This window comes from Lepus europaeus, unplaced genomic scaffold (genome assembly GCF_033115175.1).
Source record: "Lepus europaeus isolate LE1 unplaced genomic scaffold, mLepTim1.pri SCAFFOLD_3_1, whole genome shotgun sequence".
In the NCBI taxonomy this organism is placed as follows: Eukaryota; Metazoa; Chordata; class Mammalia; order Lagomorpha; family Leporidae; genus Lepus; species Lepus europaeus.
The window spans coordinates 5,598,532-5,605,743 of record NW_026909276.1 but is presented as its reverse complement, the minus strand read 5'-3'; the positions used below and the strand labels follow the sequence as shown (position 1 = coordinate 5,605,743).

General features: G+C 44.5%; 1 non-coding gene and 1 pseudogene across 1 annotated transcript; both read left to right on the top strand.

The window, feature by feature from the left end:
• The first annotated feature begins 305 nt into the window (after positions 1 to 305).
• Positions 306 to 426, top strand: LOC133755354 (small nucleolar RNA SNORA26). Its single transcript, XR_009865373.1, has one exon. It is a non-coding gene; the product is annotated as a small nucleolar RNA SNORA26 (small nucleolar RNA).
• A 2,771-nt stretch (positions 427 to 3,197) lies between these two features.
• On the top strand, positions 3,198 to 3,412 carry LOC133755324 (phosphatidylinositol N-acetylglucosaminyltransferase subunit Y-like; annotated as a pseudogene).
• Positions 3,413 to 7,212: the final 3,800 nt, after the last annotated feature.

Genomic DNA, 7,212 nt, shown 5'->3' with positions numbered 1-7,212 from the left:
GAAAAAAATGTGCCATCCACATTTAAAATAAATTGGATACATCTAAATATTTATATGAAATAACTAAAAATAGATTTCATGCTCAAACATAAAATCTAAAACTACAAAAGCACTAACAGAACAGGAAAAAGCCCTAAGACATCAGTCCAGAAAATGATTTATTGGATGTGGTGCCAAAAGCCAGGCATTAAAAGAAACACAGATTACTGGGATTATAGGAAATTAAAAAATATTTATACCACAAGATAAATGACAAAGTGAAGAGAAAAGCCACATGTTAGAAAGTAAGAGGCTCACCCTTTCCTGTGCCCTTTTAGAGCTGACAGAGTGCTTTAAGAGGCTAACACAGAAGGGGAAAGTAAGTCTCCATAAAACCCAGAGAAGAGATGGTCGTTTCTTCTTTGGGTCCTGTCTAGAGTCACAAATGCAAAAAAAAAAAAAAAAAAGAGGCTAACAACAAATACATATAAGGCAATCTAAGTACTCAAAATAACTCTAAATCAGAACTCAGAGGACCTTGTGGTTGCGAAACAGAATTTCACAGCAACTTTAAATGAAACTGAGGATCAACATGAAGGAGGATAATGACAATAAAATGACTAAAATCCAAGTAAAACTACTATAGCACCAGACACGACTGTCAATATGTACAAGGGTATCCAAGAGGGTCAGAGAAGGAAATAGAGGTCAGACTCGGACCAGGATTCCACGACTAACGGGACTAACCCGTTTCAACAAAGTGTAGACAAAAAATAAAACACCGGCACAGTCAGTGACAACAGAACACAAGGAGGATGGATGCACACAGGAGAGCCTACCATGGAGACTGCAGATGCCGGTGTCTGACGTCTGAACAACTCTCCTCAGGATCGGGACTGCAGGACGAACCGGGAGAAGCACGCAGCACCTCTGCTGACTCCTCCTAGTCCCAGCCTCCGACTTGGAAGGCGCTGACGGACCTGAGAGGCTCAGGCGAGGGCTTCTTCCACCACCACAGCTTTATTCCTGGCTCCAACTTGGAGGCCACCTCACGGAGGCTAACGCAGGAACCTGTTAGGAGGGGAAAGATACCTCAACGCTGGGCTCCCGGCCACCGGACCGCGGCCGCGCCAGCCCACCCAGATCCCAATGTCCCTTTATGCTGGTATCGTCCAATCAGATGAAAGGACGCGTATAGCCTCAGGTCGAAAGTTCATCTGTTTCACCTGGTTCTTCCTAGTTGTTTATGCAGAGTCCATTCTGTTTCATCTGTTTCACCTGGTTGTTTTCGTAACACTTGTGGTCCACTGATTGTTGCAAACCATGTAGATGAGGAGGTTCTCACAGGTGGCCAGCCTGAGGTTCCCCACACCCTGAATTATTACGTCTCTTCCCTGGTTGGCATTCCAGCTCTCTACTCCACCTCATCCCTCCTAAGGGCTCTCAGTCCCACGCTGTATTCCTAGTCTTCTGTTTCGTGTGTAGCAGTCTAGAGCCAGGCAGTTCTGGTCTCGTGTCCCCTGAATATTACAATTCCTGCTGCACTGTGGGGCTGGGAGACAGACAAGTGCACTGAGGGAGGAGGGGAAGCATTTATCCTCTTCAGAAACTCAACTGAAAAGAGGGTATTTATACATGTGGGCAACACAAAAACACTGCCTGCCTATACTTCATCTGGAGGTTTGGAAAAGCTGGGAGTAGTTATATGGTCATTTGTGGGGTGGGGGTGCCCTGGAGATCTCACAAGGGAGGGACTGATTCGAATTAGGAAAGGGTTGAGGAGAAACAACTGCAGCAGGCAGTTCCTCAAATACAATCTAGTCTAGTTGTACTTTATGCTGGCATTGTGGCCCAGCAGGTTAAATCTCTGTGTACAATGGGTCCTGCCTGCTCCACTTCCAATCCAGCTCTCTGCTAATGCACCTGGGAAAACAGAATATGGCTCAAATATTTGGGACCCTGCCCTCCATGTGGGGGAGACCCAGATGGAGTCCCAGGTGCCTGGGTTCAGTCTGGCCCACACCCAGCTGTTGTGGTCATTTGGAGAGTGAACCAGCAGATGTAAGAGCTCTCTGTAACTCTTCCTTTCAATGAAAGCAAGAAAAGGGGGAGAGGGGTGAGAGAGAGAGAGGAAGAGGGGAAGGAAGAAAGAAGAAATTTGTCATCATTAAGTCAAGTTTTTTGAAAGACGATGGCTTGGGATCAGGAGATGTGCAACAGAAGGGCCAGTTTAAATCCTTTGCTGGAGAATGTGGATACTCACATACTTCAGGGACTCAAATCCTATGCCTAAATAGAATTACACCTTATAAGGTGGCTACTTGCTTACCAAATAGGATGAAATGGGTAGATTTGGGTATGACTGGGGAGTGTCACCCAAGCATGGGAGGCTGCTGTAGATTCCAGCATCACATCCCTGTACAGGGTCCTCTGAGCATTGTCCAGATGCTGTTACTCACATTGGGTGGACATAACAGTATGGTCTTATGACACCAATATCTTTTGCAGAGCATTTGTCTTCAGCATTTCAGCTCTGGGTCACAAAACAGGCAAATAGGGAATCCATTCTCTTGGTGTGTTTTACATGTCTCTAATGTAAGATGAAGCCTATTTTGTGCTCCATATGCTGACAGTAAGAAAAATCACAATGAAAATACATTCCATCTGTGTTAATTTTGTAATTGCAAATATTCTATAAAAGTTTTCCTTATATACCTAGAACTAACCTTCCCCGCAAGAAAAGGAACAATGGAATTCTGACTGTGTAAAGAGATCACAGTGATGGGCTAGTGGGGCCACCATGGTGCTGGCCAGGAGCGCACCAGGGAGCAGTTGGAAGGCTAGCCTCAGTGCTGTGGGCATCTGTAGGTGCCTGCATTGACAAGGTTGTGGCCTTTGGCAGTTGGGAGCAGGAGGGTGGGGCAACCATCCAGCACCTTTGACTAGGCGCTGCTGTAGTTTGTGGTGTGCCTCCTGTCCAAGAAGCTGCTCAGATTTGAAGCATCAACAAATGAATTGATTAATGAAGAATTGGGAATAGCCTATACTGTCATTGATGGGATTCCTAATAGGATACCACAGGCACTAAGGATGATCTATCAGGATAAAAAGAAACAGAGCAGTACTAGATCATGATTTTTAAAAACCACAGCAACTAAATGTTGTTAATACCGTATCCATTTTAAGAGAAAGTGACAGGTAGTAAGTGGGAGAAGAGAATGTTTCTGTCTCTTCCTATGCTGACTGTCCTTGTTCCACTGATTTCTCCTGAAGGAGCTCTCTATTTGGCCTCTGAGGAATAAAACTTCCCACAGGGCTGTACCAGCACCTCCAGCCTCAGTTTCTACCATCTGCTCCTGCAATGACCTTACCAGTGTGTATGTGCTTCCACCTTTGGACGTGGGTGGCTATTAAACTCTTCAGGAATAACTAAGTCAGCCAGAGCCAAGGTGGTATATAGATTCATCATATGTCTTGGGCATCCACCTCTGAAAGCTAGGTAGAAATGCTGGAGACTCATTGTATTTGCTGAAAAGATGGTTTGCCTAACTTCTCAAGAGGAGTGGTGCTACAAGATATGTAAGTTGCAGAAGCTTTTTTTATTGTACCCCAGTTCTGACAGCCCTTGTATTTTGAATGTTATGACATAACTGTCAGAAGGAAACTTTTAACAAAGTGTCTTGCTGGGGTTGGGCCAGAACAACTTTTCAGAAAGTGGAATTAAAGATAAGTTCACCTGACTAAAAACATTTTTAAATCCATATGGACCCAGGTCCAGCATTGTGGTGAGTGGATTAAAGCCCTGGCTTGTGGCATTGGCATCCCATATGGGTACCAGTTCAAGTCCTGGTTGCTCCACTTCCAATCCAGCTCCCTGTTAATGCACCTGGGAAGGCTGCAGAGGATAGACTTGGGCCCCTGCACCCACATGGAAGACTGGAAAGAAGCTCCTAGCTCCTGCCTTTGGTCTGGCCCAACCCCAGCCGTTGCAGCCATTTGGGGAGTGAAGCAACAGATGGAAGATTTCTCTCTCTGTTTCTCCCTCTCTCTCTCTAACTCTTCCTTTCAGATAAATAAAATAAAGCTTAAAAAGTCCATATGGACACTTTTTTAACTTTTAATATTGTTTATTTATTTATTTGACAGGCAGACTGACAGACAGTGAAAGATCTTTCATCTGCTGGTTCACATCCCAAATGTTGCTAAGGCTGTTATTTTGTCCAGGCTGAACCAGGGAGCCAGGAACTTTACCTGGGTCCCTCACATAGGTGGCAAGGCCATCTGCTGTCTTCCATGGTATACCACCAGGGAACTAGATCAGAAGCAGAGAAGCTGGTACCCAAATGACACTCTGATATGTAATGGCAGTGTCCCTAGCAGTGGCTTTACCTGCTATGCCACAATGTTGTCCTCATCAATGAACTTCTCAAAAACTCCTTGTATGTGTGGATTTCAAAAAAATTCTTACAGCAAAACAATCTCATCTTTTATTTCAACAGTGCAGTGGCCCTACCCACTATGCCACAAAGCCAGATCCCCAGCACTTGGTTTTAATTTGGGCAGCCATGTAGACATTTGAGGAATAAACAAGTGGATGGGAGCTCTCTGAGCCTCTGTATCTCTGTTTCTGAAGTAAATACAATTTTTGAAACTCAAAATTTGATGAGCCCAACAGAAGGTAATTAAGGGAAAACATAGGAAAATTCTGATGTGACAACAGAAAATACATAGCCATACTACCATCTGTATGATCAATAAGTTTCTGTTTCAGACTTCCACAAGAACCTAGAATATTCTCCTCTAAGCATCAACTTTAAGCATCCAACAATTATTTCTTTTTGATATGGCATCAGAAAGAACAGAGATGGTAACAGTGCAGAGATGTGCTTGAAATTTAGACAATTTGTTTTTAAAGATTTATTTATTTATTTGAAATTCAGAGTTACACAGAGAGAGGAGAGGCAGAGAGATAGGTCTTCCATCTGTTGGTTCACTCCCCAATTGGCCACAATAGCCAGAGCTGTGCAGATCCAAAGCCAGGAGCCAGGAGCTTCTTCTAGGTCTCCCATGCAAGTGCAGGGGCCCAAGGACTTGGGCCATCTTCTACTGCTTTCCCAGGCCATAGCAGAGAGCTGGATCAGAAGTGGAGCAGCAGGGTCTTGAACTGGTGCCCATATGGGATGTCACCACTGCAGGCGGTGGTTTTACCCGGTATGCCACAGTGCCCGCCCCTAGATAATTCTTTAAAAAAAAAAACTATCTTGGATTGAATACAAACACATCACACTGGAATTAGGTAATGAAGAACAAATGCCTCAGATTTAGCTGGATTGGAGGTGGAGCAGCCGGGACTCGAACTGGTGCCCATATGGGATGCTAGTACTGCAGGTGGCAGTTTTACCTGCTATGCCACAGCACCCCATCCCACCCCCATGGCTACTCCACTTCTGATCCAGCTCTCTGCTATGGCCTGGGAAGGCAGAAGATAGACCAAGTCCTTGGGCCCTTGCACCTGTTTCAGACAACTGGAGGAAGGTCCTGGCTTTAGATCAGCTTAGCTCTGGTCCTTGTGGTGATTTGTGGAGTGAACTAGCAAATGTAAGACCTCCCTCTCTCTTTGGCTGTATCTCTCTATATAACTGTCTTCAAATAATTAAAATAAATCTAAAAAAAAGTGAAAATTCTTCCTGGCATATGTAACAGACAGCCTTTCCCTTGAACATGTCTTAATCCTCTGAACCTGTGAACGTGTTACCCTATATGGCAAAATAGATTGAAAGTGTGATTGTGTCTAATTCCCTGAAAAAGGAAATTCACCTGGAGCATATAGGTGGGACAATTTAAATTACTGGGGTCTGTAAAAGTAAAAAGTCTTTCCCAGTTGTGCTCAGAAGGTGGCATGACTACAGAAGGAAAATGAGATATATTTTTTCGGGGCCAGCACTGTGGCGCAGTGGGTTAATGCCCTGGCCTGAAGCGCCGACATCCCATGTGGGCACTGGTTTGAAACCCGGCTGCTCTGCTTCCAATCCAGCTCTCTTCTATGACCTGGGATAGCAGTAGAAGATGGCCCAAGTCCTTGGGCCCCTGCACCTGTGTGTGAGACCTGGAAGAAGCTCCTGGCTCCTGGCTTTGGATTGGCACAGCTCTGGCTGTTGTGGCAAATTGGGGAGTGAACCAATGGATGGAAGACCTCTCTCTCTCTCTGCCTCTCCTCTTTCTGTATAACTCTTTCATATAAATAAAAAAATCTTTAAAATCAAAAAGATAATATACCAGAGCCACCAAAGAGAAGAGTATTTAGATTGGGAAAATGTTAAAAGGCAAGGGAAATGTGTGATTATTTATATGTATACCAGTTCTCATTTAAATGTGATTGTAAAATGGTAATTAAACAAGATTTTAAAAAAAGAGAGAGATATTCTTTCTGTCTCTAAAGTGGTGGGAAAGTCCTCTAGCCAAGGAAGGTGGGCATCTTCCAGAGCAGGATTTTTGGGGAATGGGAAGCCCTCAGACCACATACAGCCCATCTAATCATTTGGTGTGGCCTGGCCAAGGCAACCACATGAGGGACTTGAAAGTCAATAAATTTACAGCAGGCTAATTTTTACATTGCTAATTATTCATGTCCTATGAATTATACATATCCAAATGGCTCATGGCAAAAAAAGATTCCCACTCCTGTGAGGCTGGTAAATCAAGAGAATAAATTTGTAAAATCTCTGGGAAGAAATGCAGCCAAACTCTCACCTAGATATGAAACTCATGAGGTCTTTATTGGACTCCTACATAACTACAAGGAAATCAATGTATTTCTTCAAGGTATCCAGTTTGCAGTAACTGGTGACAGCAGCAATAGAGAACGCATGAAGTGCAGGACTGTCCTGGGCACTGTCTGATAATGACCATCTAGTGCCAGCAGTGCTCCCCAGTCACTGTCATAAATGAAAAGGCCCTCCAGGAGTTTTCCATACCACTGAGGTAGTGTGACACCAATCCCAGAGGAGGTTCATTAAATTCATTAACAGTGAGTTGTCAGAAAAACTAAGTATAGGGGCCTGCACTGTGGCATAGCAGGTAAAGCTGCCGCTTGCAGTGTCAACATCCCAGATGGGCACTGATTTGAGACCTGGCTGCTCCTCTTCTGATCCAGCTCTCTGCTATGGCCTGGGAAAGCAGTAGAAGATGGCCCAAGTCCTTGGGCCCCTGTACCCATGTGGGAGACCTGGAAGA